This window comes from Pseudophryne corroboree, unplaced genomic scaffold, assembly GCF_028390025.1.
Source record: "Pseudophryne corroboree isolate aPseCor3 unplaced genomic scaffold, aPseCor3.hap2 scaffold_583, whole genome shotgun sequence".
NCBI classification, from domain to species: Eukaryota; Metazoa; Chordata; class Amphibia; order Anura; family Myobatrachidae; genus Pseudophryne; species Pseudophryne corroboree.
In genome coordinates, this window is record NW_026970182.1 from 269,203 (window position 1) to 287,548 (window position 18,346).

Here is an 18,346-nt window from a genome sequence, read left to right on the forward strand (position 1 = left end):
AGGCGCATGCGTATGCTCTTAGCAATTTTTGCAGTTGGATTGCTTATTGCGATTGCAATCCAACCTGAATCAGGCTCTATTACCTATCACAATGCACTGCGGGTAGTACAAAATGGGGTTAATATAAGAGAAAACCCCCCCAGAGCTGTGCTCCTTAACTGTCCCTGGTGGCTAGTGGAGCGGCTGCCCAGTAATCAGTGTCCACGCCAGTGCGCACATGGCCCACCCCCTACAGCCACGCTGGATCACGGTATAGTGTGGGCACAGAAGTCCCTTACCTCCCTTTCATCAGCGGCCTCGTGATCCCGGAGGGCGGTGTGTGTGTGACTGACCTTAGTAAGAAACCGGAGCCTCCGCTGCAGTGACCCAGCAACCAGGGCACGGGAGTATACTGCGCCGCTGGGAGTGATGGAGCTGTAGTAAAGATGTCTATTAGACCTAACCTGCTGCAGCCCTTGTAGATTCTTATTAAAAAAAGTTCTTCTTTTCTTGTCAAAATTAATAGCTAAGAATAGGCTGCCTGAGGCAGCCCCCTGTTAAGTGGCCTGCTACTGAAGGCACCAACTACAAACTGAGCTCCCTGTTCATGGAAGCGAGGTTATAGAGCAGGGGGCGCTGAGCATCTTGGGAACAGTCAAAAGCTTTGAGCCTGTTGGTGCCTCAGATCAAGATCCTACTCTACACCCCAATGTGAATCCTTGTGGAGTCCAGTGTACCCCACAGAAGAAATGAATGTGTCACACCCATTGGCAGCAACATTAGAATAGCTGCTGATGGGCACAATTGAGAAAGGAAGGGGGGAAAACATTTGAATCCAGCACATATATGTAATTTGAATATGTAATTTGTACCTTCCTACTTTAAAATGTAATGGATGAACCTCACCCTGTGAGAACTATCTTCATGATCAAGAGATCTCATACGCAAGAAAAGCATGTGTTGGGATAGGGCTGTGGAGGGCGGCTGCTCGAGCACACCCCCGTCAAGTTAAGGAGATTCAACTGAGGAAGCACAAGGGAACTCTTGTCTGGGGACAACAACTGCAGGGAGACCACATCTTTTCAGATGAAAATGAGAGGGCGGAAGGCTGCCTAATACTGAAGCACCCTCAAACATCAAACCATATGCAACAACTAGTACAAGCATTCCTGGGGAAAGGTCTGCAGCAGACGGATTTGCATACTGTGATGTCATCCAAGCAGTGGGCCAAAGTTGGCTGGAACCCTCATCTGCATATGAAAAGAGAAAAGGGGCGCTTGGATGACCCCTAGTTCGCATTGAACACCCCCCACCCTCCTTTGGTGTGGGGCTCATGTTGGCCATGCCCCAGCCCCTGAAGCATTCAAGCTGATTTCTTGCAGCAGCTGGGCACTGTAACAGCTCCAGAGCTGCTCTGTAAGGCAAATAAAAGGGTGTGGGCCCTGCAACACCACCTGTAGTTCGCATTGTGCGTTGGAAGGCACAAAGTAAGCAGACGGGAGAAGTCAGGATAGTGCGCAAGGGCATAGAAGGGAGGGGCTCAAGAAAAGAGAAGTGGAAACAGACAGCAAACTAGGCGGGAGAGAGACCTGAGACAATGAGATCTAAATTATACCAGAGCCAACCAGGGGAAAGCACAAATGCAGTCCCCCCCCCCTACCACAAATTATGCAGTCGAGATTCCCACATTTGGGGAAATCACAGAGGTCAGCATACCCAGAATGCAATGAATGAACCTCACCCTGGGAAAACAATCTTCATGACCATGGAATCACCTAAGCAAAATAAGTATGATTTGAGATAGGGCTGGGGAGGGCCGCTGCTCAGGCACACCTCCGTCAAGTAAAGGAGATTCAACTGAGGCAGCACAAGGGAACTCTCATCTGGGGACAACAACTGCAGGGAGAACACATTTTCAGACGAATGTGTGAGGGAAGAAGGCTGCCTAATACTGAAGCACCCCCCAAACAACAAACCAAATGCAACAACTAGTGCAAGCATTCCTGGGGGAAGGCCTGCAGCAGATGGATTCGCATATGGTGATGTCATCCAAGCAATGGGTATAGTTGGCTGCAACCCTCGTCTGCATATGAAAAGAGAAAATGGTCACGCAGGGCATGGCGGCCTTTGTGGGGTTGCGCTTGGATGACCCCTAGATCGCTTTATACACCCCCATCAGTGTGGGGCTCATGTTGGCCATGCCCCAGCCCCTGAAGCATTCAAGCTGATTTCTTGCAGCAGCTGGACCCAGTAACAGCTCCAGAGTTGCTCTACAAGACAAGTAAAAGGGTGTGAGCCATGCAGCACCACCTGTAGTTTGCATACACACATATATAGGACAGCATCTCTTATATGCCCCAGGGGCAATAAAATAGTATCCTTATCTAGAGTATCCGTCCATGCCGCTACAGCACTACACATACACACCCAGGCCGACGCAATTGCCGGTCTGAGTAAGGTACCTGAATGTGTGTAAATGGACTTCAGGGTAATCTCCTGTTTGCGGTCAGCAGACTCTTTGAGGGTAGCCGTATCCTGGGACGGGAGGGCTAACTTCTTGGATAAGCGTGTTAATGCTTTGTCCACCCAAGGGGAGGATTCCCATCGTAACCTATCCGTTGATGGGAAAGGATACGCCATAAGAATCCTTTTGGAAATCTGCAGGAGATTCCCAAGCTTTTTCACATAACTCGTTCAGCTCGTGTGAGGGGAAAAGGTTACCTCAGGCTTCTTTCCCTTGTACATATGTACCCTCTTGTCAGGGATAGGGGGCTCCTCTGTGATGTGCAAAACATCTTTTATTGCCATAATCATATATCAAATGTATTTTGCCAATTTTGGCTGTAACTTTGCATCATCGTAATCGACACTGGAGTCAGAATCCGTGTCAGTATCTGTGTCAACAATCTGGATAGTGGGCACTTATGAGACCCTGACAGTCCCTGCGACATAGGATCAGGCATGGGTTGAGACCCTGACTGTCCCAAAGCTTCAGCCTTGTCTAATCTTTTGTGCAATGAGTTTACACTAGCATTTAAAACATTCCACATATCCATCCAATCAGGTGTCGGCGGAGACACCACATTCATTTGCTCCCGCTCCTCTCTAATATAGCCTTCTTCCTCAGACATGTCGACACACGCGTACCGACACACCACACACACAGGGAATGCTTTTACTGAAGACATTTCCCCCACAAGGCCCTTTGCCAAAGCTGGCCCTAACCAATATGATGCCCTAGGCAAGATTTTGCCTGGTGCCCCCTAGCACCACCGCTGGTTCCGCCTCTGACCTTGCACCTCTTTCCCAGCACCATCAACCCTCACCCATAACAGTACTTATTTTGGTGTTTGTACCCCCTATATTTTAAACAGGAACAGTTCGCACATTTGGCGCACAGTCCAAAAAGGGGTGTGTTTTTGCTGGCAATGGGCATGTCCACACAATAGTACCCCCAATTAAAATTCCGCAACACAGTACTGCAATTTTATTCACATTTGATCACGCGATAGTGTCCATAATTCACATTACATCCCACAGTAGTATTACTTTACCTTATAAACGTTACTTCTCACAGTAGTGCTCCGTATTCACATTACATCACACTGAATTGCTCCTTATTTACATTACACCACACCCTATTGCTCTTTATTCACATTAGACGACACAGTAAATGCCCTTTCTATACGCAACGCTACATATTAGAGCACCTTATACACATAATGCCACACATTAGTAATGCATTTATACACATAATTCCACACAGTAATGCCCCTTACACATATGAGACACATCACTAATGTCCTTATAAACATAATGCGTCTTACACATTATGACAACCTTTATTAATGCCCTTTTACACATAATGGCCCTCATTCCGAGTTGTTAGCTCGCAAGCTGCTTTTAGCAGCATTGCACACGTTAAGCCGCCGCCTACTGGGAGTGAATCTTAGCTTATCAAAATTGCGAACGAAAGATTAGCAGAATTGCGAATAGACACTTCTTAGCAGTTTCTGAGTAGCTCCAGACTTACTCGACAACTGTGATCAGTTCAGTCAGTTTCGTTCCTGGTTTGACGTCACAAACACACCCAGTGTTCGCCCAGACACTCCCCCGTTTCTTCAGACACTCCCGCGTTTTACCCAGAAACGGCAGCGTTTTTTCACACACACCCATAAAACGGCCAGTTTCCGCCCAGAAACTCCCACTTCCTGTCAATCACACTACGATCAGCAGAACAAAGAAAAAACCTCGTAATGCCGTGAGTAAAATACCTAACTGCATAGCAAATTTACTTTGCGCAGTCGCAGAGCGAACATTGCGCATGCGCAATTAGCGGAAAATCGCTGCGATGCGAAGAAAATTACTGAGCGAACAACTCGGAATGACCACCCTTGCGCATGCGCAATTAGCGGAAAATCGCTGCGATGCGAAGAAAATTACCGAGCGAACAACTCGGAATGACCACCAATGTCCCTTACACATATGCCGCACATTATTAATGCCCTTATACACATAATGACACACATAGTGCCCCTTACACATATGTTGCACATTATTAATGCATTTTTACATGACACACATAATGCTCCTTACTCATATTCCGAACACTACTGCACAATCAACCCACTCACATGCACACAGCACTCACACTGCCACTAACACTGTGACCTCTGCCTCTGCTTGGATACAGATGTGTCCTCATAAATCTTGCCTCAATGCTAACGTTGGGGCACCTTTTTTTATTAAAATGCATCTTATTTGCATTGCTATGTTGTTAGGATGCACACGCAGCTTCTGCCGATTAAAATGATATGCAGCACGCCTATATACTGTGTGAGACTGTGGCTGTATCTGCATATGAAATGCTACACACAGAATATAGGCATGCCGCATATCATTTTAATCAGCAGAAGTTGCTGATGCCCCTAGGCATATCAAATGCCCTAGGCAATTGCCTAGTTTGCCTATGCCTATGGCCGGCTCTGCCCTTTGGAGAGACAGAGAGAGAGTATGCCAGCACATACCCCAGCGCTATATAACCCAGGAATAGCACAGTAACTTAATGTTTGCACAGTAGCGCTGCTGTAAGTAATTTGCGCCAAATTATGTGCCCCCCCCCTCTCTTTTCAACCCTCTTGTCTACCGTGGTATAAGCAGGGGAGAGTCCGGGGAGCTTCCTCTCAGCGGTGCTGTGGAGAAAAAATGGCGCTGGTGAGTGCTGAGGGAGAAGCCCCGCCCCCTCGGCGGCGGGCTTCTGTCCTGCTTAAACTGTACAATTGGCGGGGGCTCATACATATATACAGTGCCCAGCTGTATATATGTTATATTTCTGCCAAAAAGAGGTTTATATTGCAGCCCAGGGCGCCCCCCCTGCGCCCTGCACCCTTACAGTGACCGGAGTATGTGAGGTGTATGGGAGCAATGGCGCACAGCTGCAGTGCTGTGCGTTACCTCAATGAAGATCATGAAGTCCTCTGCCGCCTCTGAAGTCTTCTTTTCTTCTCATACTCACCCGGCTTCTATCTTCCGGCTCTGCGAGCGGGACGGCGGCGCGGCTCTGGGACGGACGGCGAGGGTGAGATCCTGCGTACCAATCCCTTTGGAGCTAATCCCTTTGGAGCTAATGGTGTCCAGTAGCTTAAGAAGCAGGACCTTGCAACTCGGAGAGTAGGGCTGCTTCTCTCCCCTCAGTCCCTTGATGCAGGGAGTCTGTTGCCAGCAGTGCTCCCTGAAAATTAAAAACCTAACAAAATACTTTCTGTCAGAAAGCTCAGGAGAGCTCCTGAAAAGCACCCAGTCTCCACTGGGCACAGTATCAAACTGAGGTATGGAGGAGGGGCATAGAGGGAGGAGCCAGTGCACACCCAGAACTAAAGTCTTTCTTAAAGTGCCCATGTCTCCTGCGGAGCCGTCTATCCCCATGTTCCTTACGGAGTCCCCAGCATCCTCTAGGACGTTAGAGAAAATAGGATTTTAATACCTACAGGTAAATCCTTTTCTCTTATTCCGTAGAGGATGCTGGGCACCCGTCCCAGTGCGTACTGTGTCTGCAGTTATTAAATGGCCCTTAACTCCAGAACATTTATGTGGAGACAACTTTCCCGACTTGACCATCTTCCTTGGACGTTTTCCCCCTGTGTGACTGCTCCCCAGCCTCGGAGGGTTGCATCCATGGTCCCTAGGATCCAGTCCTGGATCCCGAACCTTCGCCCCTCTAGGAGGTGAGAACTGTGCAGCCACCAATGGAGTGAGATTCTGGTCTTGGAAGACAGGATTATCCTCCGGTGCGTGTGTAGGTGGGATCCGGACCACTTGTCCAACAGGTCCCACTGGAACACTCTGGCATGGAACCAGCCAAACTGAATGGGCTCGTAGGCCGCAACCATCTTACCCAGCAACCAAATGCATTGATGGATTAACACTCTTGCTGGTTTCAGAATTTGTTTGACCAGACTCTGGATCTCCAGAGCCTTTCCACTGGAAGAAAACCTCTTCTGTGTCCAGTATCACTCCCAAAAACAACAACCGCGTCATTGGGACCAACTGCGATTTTGGCAAGTTTAGGAGCCAACTATGTTGTTGAAGAACTGTCAGGGAGAGTGCAATGTTTTGCACTAACTGGTCCCTGGATTTCGCCTTTATCAAAAGATCATCCAAGTACGGGATAATTGTTACTCCTTGCTTGCGATCACCCTGGTGAAAATCCTCAGAGCCGTGGACAGACCAAACGGCAATGTCTGAAATTGGTAATGACAATACTGAATTGCAAACCTCAGGTAGCTTGATGCAGAGGCTAAATGGGAACATGTAAGTAGGCATCCTTTATGTCTACCAAAACCATGAAATCTCCTTCCTCCGGACTGGAGATCACTGCACTGAGAGATTCCATCTTGAAATTTTATTTCCTTAGGTAGAAATTGAGGGATTTCAGATTTCAGATTGGTCTGACTGAGCTGTCCGGCTTAGGGACCACGAAGAGGCTTGAATAAAAACCTGCTCCCTGCTGACTAAAGCCGATTTGAACAATCGGTGAGGGGGAACGTCTTGAAACCCCAGTTTGTACCCTTGGGACACTATTTGTAAAACACACGAGTCCATGTCCGAATGAATCCAGAACTGACTGAAGAGTTTTAGACGTGCCCCCACTGGTGCGGGCTCCTGCAAGAGAGCCCCAGCGTCATGCGGTGGATTTGGCAGAAGCAGAGGATGATCTCTGCTCCTGCGATCTTGAAGAGGATGCAGACCTCTTCCCTCTTCTCCTTCCTCTACCTGCAAAGAAAGGGGAATCTTAACTTCTTGCATATCTATTGGGCCGAAATGACTGCATCAGATAATGATGCGTCTTCATCCGTTGGGAGGGAACATAGGGCAAGAAGGTTGACTTACCTGCGGGAGCTGCCGAGACCAAATTAACTAGGCAGTCACCAAACAACGCTTCACCTTCATAGGGAAGGGACTCCCTTTCTTCTTGGAGTCAGCATCAGCATTCTCTTGGTGAATCCACAATGCCCTCCTATCCGAGACTGCCATGAAATTGGCCCGTGAACTCAAGAGTCCTATATCCCTTGCAGTCTCACGTAAGTATGCTGCAGTGTCCTTGATATGATACAACGTAAGGAGTATCCCATCTCTCCAAGGTATCTATATCGGATGACAAGGTATTCGACCAATTCTTGAATACTACTACTCACCCATGCACATGTAATGGCAGGTCTAAGTAATGTACCCTTGGTTACATAACTAGAAATAATGTAGCTTCCTGCATACGATCCGCTGGATTTGTGACAGGGCCCCGTGCAGAACAGGGGGTGACTCCCACTTTTTTCTGTCCGCGGCGGGAAATGAATAAACAACCAGAATCCTTTTGGGGATTTGAAACCATCTTGTCGAGCTGGCCCAGACTTTCTCAAACAGAGATGGAGGAACGTTACATCAGCTTTCATTATATATCTATATATACATACATATAGACCCCTTTGTCAGGAACAGCAGGTTCTTCAGTGATTTTAATATGTCCTTAATATCCACAATCATGTACTGAATGCTCCTTGCCAATATTGGATCTAATCAGGAAACATTATGGTCGACATAGGAATCAGTATCCGTGTCAGTATCAGTGTGTAGTAACTGGGCAAAATAACATTTTTGCGACCCCGCGGGGCCTGAGGGAAAAGAAACATAGCCATGAACATCACATCTATTCTCTACGTCTGTGTATGGGACACAGATTTATCCAACCTTACTCTGATATTACTGAAACTTTTACCCAGTCAGTTATTGGTGGTGCCAACAGGGCCACCATCATATGTCTGCATTCCTGATATAGTTTCCTCTTGGGAAAAACATTCAGCCATCGACATGTTGACACACATGTACCAAGTACCCACAGACACATCGGCTTATGGGGGACAGACCGTCAGTAAATCTGTCAGAGGGACACAGAGGATTTTTCAGCTCACAATCCAGCGCCAAAAGTACACAGTCTGGGAAATAATAAACTCTATAGTGATAGACTTGTAATGCTCTAAAGATGTTCTGGTGAGGTGAGGAAGAAGCCCCGCTACTGTAATGGCGCGTATCTGTCCTGCTCAGAAATAATTAATTATGCTAGCGGGGTAAGGACAGTGCCCAGGCACTAATGTCCACTTTTTCCAGCCTTTTGTGAGGAATTTATGCTGCCCAGGGTGCCCCCCCCCCCGTGCCCTGCACCCTGCAGTGCCTGTGTTTGTGTGGGAGCATGGCGCGCAGCGTTCCGCTCGCTGCTCGGTACCTCAGAATGCCATCACTGGAGAAGAAGTCTTCTGTTCTTCTGCTACTCACCTGTCTTCTGGCTCTGTAAGGGGGTGACGGCAGGCTGCGGGAGTGTGCATCTAGGCGTACCCAGCGATCATCACCCTCAGGAGCTAATGGTGTCCTGTCAGCCTGAAGCAGAGCTATTGAACTCACTAGAAGTTGGTCATACTTCTCTCCCCTAAGTCCCACGAAGCAGGGAGACTGTTGCCAGCAGCCTCCCTGAAAATAAAAAAAACTAACAAGTCTTTTCAGAGAAACTCAGTAGAGCTCCCCTGTAGTGCATCCAGTATCACTGCGCACAATACTAAAACTGGAGTCTGGAGGAGGGGCATAGAGGGAGGAGACAGTTCACACCCTTTGAAAGTCTTAAAGTGCCCATGTCTCCTGTGGATCCAGTCTATACCCCAAGGTTCTTAATGTGACCCCAGCATCATCTAGGACGTATGAGAAAACAAATAACGCACACATGAGGAGGAGAGAACTAAGGAAGCTATAAGGAGAAGAGGGGAGGGGGGGTTGAAAGGTAAGGTAGTAAAGGCATATTGGATAAACTACAACCTTATACATATTCATTAATGTACCAGTAGTTAGAAGTAGAAGAGCTCTAACAGAAACCACAAAGCTTATCTAAAGCCACACCACACTGGATATGCCCAATCTCATTTGATTTTTGAAGCAAAGCAGTATTGGACTTTGTTAATACATGGATGGGAGACTGCTTGGTAGTATCAGATTCTTTAGGTGTTTTTAAACTACCAACACCATTTTCTTGGTACATTCAATTTTTACATGTATTCTTTTATGTACCAGAAGTTAGAAGTAGAAGAGCTGTAATAAAAACCACCAGCTCATCTACAGCCACAGCACACTGGATTTGCCCAATCTCTCCTGATCATGGAAGCTGAGCAGTGTTGGTCCTGGTTTTAGTACTTGGATGGGAGACCACCAGGAAATACCAGGAGCTGTGTGTATTTTTACAATACTAACACCGTTCTCTTGATGCATTCCATTTTGAAACATTGGGGCAGATCTATTAAGCCTGGTGAACTGATAAAGTGCAAGGTGATAAAGTACCAGCCAGTCAGCTCCTAACTGTCATTTTTCAAACCCAGCCTGTGACATGGCAATTAGGAGCTGATTGGCTGGTACTTTATCACCATGCAAATTATCATTTCACCAGGTTTAATAAATCGTCCGCTTACTCATTTATGTACGAGTAGTTAGAAGTAGAAGAACTCTAACAGAAACCACTAAGCTCATCTACAGCCACACCACACTGTATATGCCCAATATCACCTGATTTTAGGCCTGGTTTGTTCTTGGATGTGAGACCACCTGGGAATACCAGGTGCTGTAGGTAGTTTTATACTACCAACACCGTTCTCTTGATGCATTCTATTTTGAAACTTATTCATTGATGTACCAGTAGTTAGAAGTAGAAGTTAGAAACAGCAAAAATCATCTACAGCCGCATCACACTGGATATGTCCAATCTCATCTGATGTTGGAAGCTAAGCAGTGTTGTGCCTGGTTAGTTTTTGGATTTCAGGTCCTGCCTTCTGGTTTGGCCACGGCACCTCGGAAATTCACCAAGGTCATGGCCGTGATGACGACCCTTCACCATCGGTGGACCAGGGAGGAATCTCTCCTCCCGATAAACATTCTGGAATTGCAGGCAGTGTTCAATTCATTGACACTGGCCCTGCCTCTAGTACAGAACAGGCCTGTTCAAGTACAATCGGACAACGCCACCACGGTAGTGTACACAAATCATCAAGGCGGCACTCGAAATTGCATAGCAAAGCTGGAAGTATCAAAAATCCTCAGTTGGGTAGAACGTCATCTGCCAGCAATATCGGCAGTGTTCATTCCCGGAGTCCTCAACTGGGAAGCGGATTTCCTCAGTCGTCAGGACGTTCACGCTGGAGAGTGGAGAGGCTGCAGCAGAAATGTCTGCACTGGTGTCAGTAGGTGACTGAGGCAGGGATGACTGGGAGATAGTGGGTGACTGAAGCATGTATGAGTGGGAGATAGTGGGTGACTGAGGCCGGGGTGACAGAGATAGTGGGTGACTAAAGCAGGGGTGACTGGTATAGTGGGTGACTGAGGCAGGGGTCGCAGGTATAGTGGTTAACTGAGGCAGCGGTGACTGGGAGATAGTGGGTAACTGGGGCAGGGGTGACAGGGAAAGTGTGTGACTCAGGCAGGGGTGATAGGGAGATAGTGGGCAGCAGATCACTGCCTTGCTGACAGCAGCACATCCCTGCTTCACTGACAACAGCACATCCCTGCCTCACTTATAGCAGCACATCCCTGCCTTACTGACAGCAGCAGATCACTGCCTCACTGACAGCAGCAGATCACTGCTTCACTGACAGCAGCACATCCCTGCCTCACTGGCAGCAGCAGATCCCTGCCTCACTGGCAGCAGCAGATCCCTGCCTCACTGGCAGCAGCAGATCCCTGCCTTACTGACAGCTGTATATAGGGCCTAATTCAGACCTGATCTCTGCTGTGCATATTCACACAACAGGAGATCAGGTCTGAAGTGTGTGTGTGTGCTGGTGCCGCAGTGCACCGGCACATGCCAGAGATGCGATCAGCATCTCTGCCCAGTGAGCGCCTCTGCCAACACATACTTATCTTGCATATGAGATCTCTTGATCATAAAGATAGTTCTCACAGGGTGAGGTTCATCCATTACATTTTAAAGTAGGAAGGTACAAATTACATATTCAAATTACATATATGTGCTGGATTCAAATGTTTTCCCCCCTTCCTTTCTCAATTGTGCCCATCAGCAGCTATTCTAATGTTGCTGCCAATGGGTGTGACACATTCATTTCTTCTGTGGGGTACACTGGACTCCACAAGGATTCACATTGGGGTGTAGAGTAGGATCTTGATCTGAGGCACCAACAGGCTCAAAGCTTTTGACTGTTCCCAAGATGCTCAGCGCCCCCTGCTCTATAACCTCGCTTCCATGAACAGGGAGCTCAGTTTGTAGTTGGTGCCTTCAGTAGCAGGCCACTTAACAGGGGGCTGCCTCAGGCAGCCTATTCTTAGCTATTAATTTTGACAAGAAAAGAAGAACTTTTTTTATAAGAATCTCCAAGGGCTGCAGCAGGCTAGGTCTAATAGACATCTTTACTGCAGCTCCATCACTCCCAGCGGCGCAGTATACTCCCGTGCCCTGGTTGCTGGGTCACTGCAGCGGAGGCTCCGGTTTCTTCCTAAGGTCAGTCACACACACACCGCCCTCCGGGATCACGAGGCCGCTGATGAAAGGGAGGTAAGGGGCTTCTGTGCCCACACTATACCGAGATCCAGCGTGGCTGTAGGGGGCGGGCCGTGTGCGCACTGGCGTGGACACTGATTACTGGGCAGCCGCTCCACTAGCCACCAGGGACAGTTAAGGAGCACAGCTCTGGGGGTTTTTCTCCTATATTAACCCCATTTTGTACTACCTGCACTGCATTGTGATAGGTAATAGAGCCTGATTCAGGTTGGATTGTAATCGCAAAGAGCTGCGCATTGGAAAATTCAGGGCTATGCCGTGTAGATGATGGCCTAACAGGAGGCTTTAAAATTTTCTTTCTAGTGTCCTTCGTTTGGAATTTTAAAGCCTCCTGTTAGGCCATCATCTACACGGCATAGCCCTGAATTTTCCAATGCGCAGCTCTTTGCAAAAGAGAGATATTGGCAAGGAAAAGCTGTCTTGTACCTTTGCATTTTTCTCCCAAACGAAGGACACTAGAAAGAAAATTTTAAAGCCTCCTGTTAGGCCATCATCTACACGGAATAGCCCTGAATTTTCCAATGCGCAGCTCTTTGCAAAAGAGAGATATTAGCAAGGAAAAGCTGTCTTGTACCTTTGCATTTTTCTCCCAAACGAAGGACACTAGAAAGAAAATTTTAAAGCCTCCTGTTAGGCCATCATCTACACGGCATAGCCCTGAATTTTTCAATGCGCAGCTCTTTGCAAAAGAGAGATATTGGCAAGGAAAAGCTGTCTTGTACCATTGGATTTTTCTCCCAAACGAAGGACACTAGAAAGAAAATTTTAAAGCCTCCTGTTAGTGCTTCATCTACACGGTATAGCCCTGAATTTTCCAATGCGTAGCTCTTTGCAAAAGAGAGATATTGGCAAGGAAAAGCTGTCTTGTACCTTTGCATTTTTCTCCCAAACAAATGTAGTTTGTTTTTGTCAATTACCATTTTAATAATAGGGTAAAAAAAATTAAGTAGATTTTTGAAAGAAAACAATACTGTCAATATACTATTAAAACAAATTAAAATGGTAAAAGTTATTGTACTTTAAGAAAACATAAAAGAGCTAACATATCAATCCCAGTTTTGGATTACTTTAATTAACAAAAAAAATGCATATAGCAGAGGATAGTTTCAATCTGCCTACCTCTGGGTAATGGGCCCAGCATGCTTCCATTGCAGTACTCTGCTGCACATGTAAGTGCAAGAGATCCTAAAGCACTCACTCATCATGGGAAAGTACCAATGTGTTTCTTCGTTGGTTGATGGAAGAAACATCTTAAAAAAACTCTCCAGATTATTGACTTTTTAAAGTTTTTCTAGGAAAAGTTTTAGATGTATGCTTATTAGCCTTTGTCAGTAGCCACTTTTTGCGAAGTGTCTCTGTGGCGCAATCGGTTAGTGTGTCCGGCTACTAACCAAAAGGTTGGTGGTTCAATCCCACCCAGGGACGTAATTGACCTTGTTATCAGATTTTGGTGATCTTTAAGTAGACAAGTCAAAATTTCAAACCCCCTGTTATGGTGTAGGGTACCTGGCCTTTTCTGATGTAATCAGAGTTAGATTTGATTCAGTGATTTTTTTTTTTTTTTTTTTTAATAATTTTTATTGAGTTTTTTCCTCGTACAATACAAAGGTAATATGTTCAATTATGCAAAGAACAGTAGAAACATGTTTATCAAAAAGAAAACTCAAATACAAAGCCACAATTAAGACTTAGTTATTTTACGGTAGCCTTCCTTATTTTGGAAAATGTTTAAATAACAATGAATCAAAAGTACAGTTTCACACCAATGATTAGTAGCGTAGTATATTTCCTATAAGGCCTTTCACAGTATACTAGTCAAAACTGTATAATGTTCTACTTTCTTGCCTAAATGTGTACTCCAAACTAAAACTAAAATAATCTGGGTGGGGAGGGGAGGGAAAGCAGGGAAAGTGGGAGAAATGTAAAGACATATATCAGAAAAGAGAGAAAAGTAGAGAAATAAAGAACAGAAGACAAGACATAGCTCCACTATTTTGGAAATCTTTTCCTAATTTGAAAGGCATTATTTTCTAACAATCTTATACATGACAACCACTACTGACAATAAAAAGTCTTAGAATACTAACGCCTTTGGACTAATAAATCAGTCTCATCTTGGAAAATCTCCAAATATTCCATAAATATGTAATTGAACGTGTGGGTCCAAGGTGTTTATAAATGGTGCCCATTTGGAATAGAATGCATATATCCTCGCATCTACTGTGAGGTAAGCATATTTCCGTTCATAATATAAAATATTTGTCAGCTTTTGTTTAACCTCTAATAGCGAAGGTGCTGATTTCTTAGTCCAATGAAGCAGGATACATTTCTTGCTTACAGTGATAGTAGTGATGAGCAAAGGTAAGATACATTTTTTATTATCACTCAAATGCCAAGCAGAAAAACTAAGACCTAAACAAGCCTTAGAATCAAGACATAATTGCGTACCAAACATTAAGTTTAAGAAACCTATGATCTTGTACCAAAACCTTCTTAACTTATAGCAGTCCCATGTACAATGTATGAAGTTGGCAATTGTAGCACCACATTTAATACACGTGCCCTGTTCCTCCTTGACCATGTATTTCCTTTGATGCGGAGTAATATATGCTCTATGTAGCGTACGTACATACACTTCATGTAAATAAGTTGAGGAAAGAACTTTTGAGGATAATGTCGATAATTCTATTAGCTCCGAGATATCCGTTAAAGAGGGGATATCTACTTTCCATTTTTGTAACAGAATATCCCATTGCACATGTGTAGTTGAACCCACTATTAGTTGATATAAGTATTTAATTTTATAACTATTGGTCAAAAGAAAAGAAAATAACATATCTAATGATTTCACTTGGGATAAATGAACGCCTTTCTTGGGTCTAAGAAGCATTGATGCTTTAATGGAAGTCAAAAAATGACGTATTTGAAAATACATAAACATATGATGCTTCGGAATAGAGTAGGTATGACAAATATCTGAGAACGTCATAATTGAGCCTCCTGGATCGAAAACTTTATGTGATAAATCTAAGCCTTTCATCTTCCACACTATAAAGCCTGTATTGGACAATGATGGCGGGAAGGAGGGGTTTCCCCATAAGGGTATAAATTGGGTAAGGAATGGGTTGGTTTTAAATCTCTTATTAATTATTAGCCAGGCTTTGTATGTATCTTCAAATAGAACATGAGTTTTAATCCAGTGAGGAAGCAACGATACTTTGGATTGTAGAAGAGCACCTGGGGCAAATGGATGAAATATTGCTGTTTCCAAATCCAAGTCAACATATTCAGATTTATTTAAGATCCAAGCATTGATGTACCTAAAAAAGGTGGCAAGTGAATAAGCAGTTAAATCAGGGTATCCTAAGCCTCCTTTTCTTTTGTGTACAACCATCTTTGCCCTCGCGATACGCGGACGTTTGCCCTGCCAAATGAATTTGGAAAACATTGAATCTAATTTCTTGTGATCTAACTCCGATAAAGCTAGTGGAATTTGTTGCATACAATAAAACAGTTTTGGAAATAGTATAGATTGGACTACAGCTAATCGTCCCATAAGGGAGAGAGGCAAGTCTCTCCATGACTCAAGTTTCGCCCCTATTTTTGTAATTACCGAGGCAAAATTGGCCGCATAAATCTGTGATAAATCTGAACAAATTTGTATTCCCAGATATTTGATGCGGGAAGGGGCAAGAGCCAGTGGAATATTCATATATTTTAAAAAACTGGAATCAGACTTCCCGAGTAAAAGCACTTCTGATTTTGATACATTGATTTTATATCCTGAAATCTTTCCAAATGATTCAATCAGGTTGAATAAAGCTGGCAACGAACTGGAAGGCTCCGAAACAAAAAGCAGTGCATCATCCGCAAACAATCCTATTTTTAATTCTTCCGAATTAATTTTAATACCTTTTATTAGTGATGAACCTCGGATGGCAACTGCTAAAGGTTCAATCGCTATAGCGAAGAGCAACGGGGATAGGGGGCAACCTTGTCTGGTTCCCCTCTGTAAATAAAAAGGAGAGGATATTATACCATTACAAGCTACCTGAGATTTAGGATTAGAATATATAATACGTAAAGTGTCAATGAATTGGGGGGGAAAGCCAAAATTAAATAACGTCTTAAATAAATGGGGCCATAAAACTAAATCGAATGCTTTTTCTGCGTCTAATGTAACTACAATCTGTGGAGGAGACAAAGAAGAAGCATTAGAAGATACATACTGTATTGCAGCTAGGACTCTTCTTACATTTACCACTGAATGTCTCCCTGAAATGAATCCAGTTTGGTCCTTATGTATTATCAAAGGTAAAATGGGTTTCAAACGTTCCGCAAAAATTTTTGTGAATATCTTATAATCATTATTTAGGAGCGATATAGGCCTGTAAGAACCTGGAAATTTTAAATCTTGGCCTTCCTTAGGTAGCACTTTGATAATCGCATCTGAAAAGTGTAAGGGGAGTTTTTCAGTTCTAATGGCATGATTAAAACAGTCGGCTAATGGTTTAACTATGAGTGGACTCATCAATCGGTAAAATTCAGTTGAAAAGCCATCTGGACCGGGAGCTTTTGCTATTTTCAGCTGTTGGATAATTTTAGATACTTCTTCTGGTGTGATTGGGGCTGTCAAAGTGTCTGATAAAGATTCAGAAAGTTGGGGCAGAGAAAGAGAATCCCATAGGGATGCAGTAGGAGGGGTATAATCTTTAGAAGTAGAGGGGGAAGAATATAAATTTTCATAAAAAGATTTCAGAGTATTTGCTATATGACAATCTGTCGTAGTAAGGGATCCATCCGAGGTTTGCAGGGGGTGCACTACTGTCTTGCCTCGAGAACCTTGCAATAAATTAGTAAGAAGCCTTCCAGTTTTGTTTCCGAAACTATAAAATTTTGAGTTCACATTAAATAAATATTTATCTCCACTTAATTGTAAGAATTCTTTAAAGTGTGTTTGGGCGTCAACATATTTAGTCTTATTATAGGGGGAAGGAGATTGTTTAAATACCTGAAAAGCTGTAGTGAGTTGAGATTGGAGAGTAATATATGACTCGTTTCTCCTTTTCTTCAATTGGGATTGTATTTGTATAAGATCACCTCTCAGAACTGCCTTTGCTGTCTGCCAGAAAATCGATGGATTATTTTTGGCGTATTCCTCATTATGGGAAACATAATCTTTCCAACTTTGCATCAACTTATCTTTGAATAACTGCGATTTAGACAAATGTGCTGGAAATTTCCATGAATGAGCAACATTGTCAGATTTTTTAAAATGCAAAACAGTATAAATTAAACCATGATCTGAAAGAACCGGTGGCTCCATAGCCGCAGATTGTATATTAGGAAATAAGGCATTAGCAACAAAAATATAGTCAATACGAGACCATGTGGTGTGAGTTATGGAGAGACATGAATATTCTCTCTCTATGGGGTTGAGTGCTCTCCAAGAGTCTATTAGATTCAGTGTTTTGGCAAAGAAATCAATGCCCAGCTTAGGAAGACGTAATAAGGATTTTGGGGGGGGGGATCGATCTAAAATGGAAGCTATTAAATTGAAATCTCCTGCTATTATCAGTGTGGATGGGTCATAAGTGTGAAGTTTAGCTAACATCTTAGTCATAAATGATTTATTGTATGGAGTGGGTGCATAAATACTACCAATAGTGTACCTAATACCTGCAATTTTAATTTCTATTATGACATATCTACCCTCTGGGTCATTAACCATAGATAAGACTTGTAGATCCAGAGAACGTTTGGCAAGGATCGCCACACCCCTGGATTTACTATTAAAGGAGGATGAGCCTAGTAGTACCCAGTTTAACATTTGCAGTTTTTTAACTTCAGTTAACATCAAATGTGTCTCTTGTAAACAGATAATATCCACAGAGACTTTGTTAAGATATATCAGTAATTTCCGCCGTTTGGCTGGAGTATGGATGCCACGTATATTTAAAGATCCAATTTTAATAGACATTTTTATCTATAAAATATACTGCTTATAGTAGATTTCCAATTCGCAGAGTTAGATAGAGAGGATAAAGTGCAGAAGAAAGAAAAGAAGAAAAAGGGGAAGAACATTAGGGAACAAAACATAACATCACATAACCAAATCATATCATAACGATACATAAAGAACATGAGCAGAATTTGAACTTTTACTGAACGGACCTCCAGCATCAAGCCCCGGTCTGTATCTTCAGGGTTTTCAACCCAAGGGGCACCTTCGGTAGCCTAAAGATATAAACAAAGAGAATCCGGCACAGCCCC

At 44.1% G+C, this 18,346-nt stretch overlaps 2 non-coding genes across 2 annotated transcripts; one reads left to right on the top strand and one right to left on the bottom strand.

Annotated features, from left to right (window-relative positions):
• Nucleotides 1-1,604: 1,604 nt before the first annotated feature.
• LOC135034453 (U1 spliceosomal RNA) lies at nucleotides 1,605-1,771 on the bottom strand. The gene has a single exon (XR_010229666.1). It is a non-coding gene; the product is annotated as a U1 spliceosomal RNA (small nuclear RNA).
• Nucleotides 1,772-13,424: 11,653 nt separating this feature from the next.
• Nucleotides 13,425-13,498, top strand: TRNAS-ACU (transfer RNA serine (anticodon ACU)). Its single transcript has one exon. It is a non-coding gene; the product is annotated as a tRNA-Ser (tRNA).
• The last annotated feature ends 4,848 nt before the right edge of the window (nucleotides 13,499-18,346 follow it).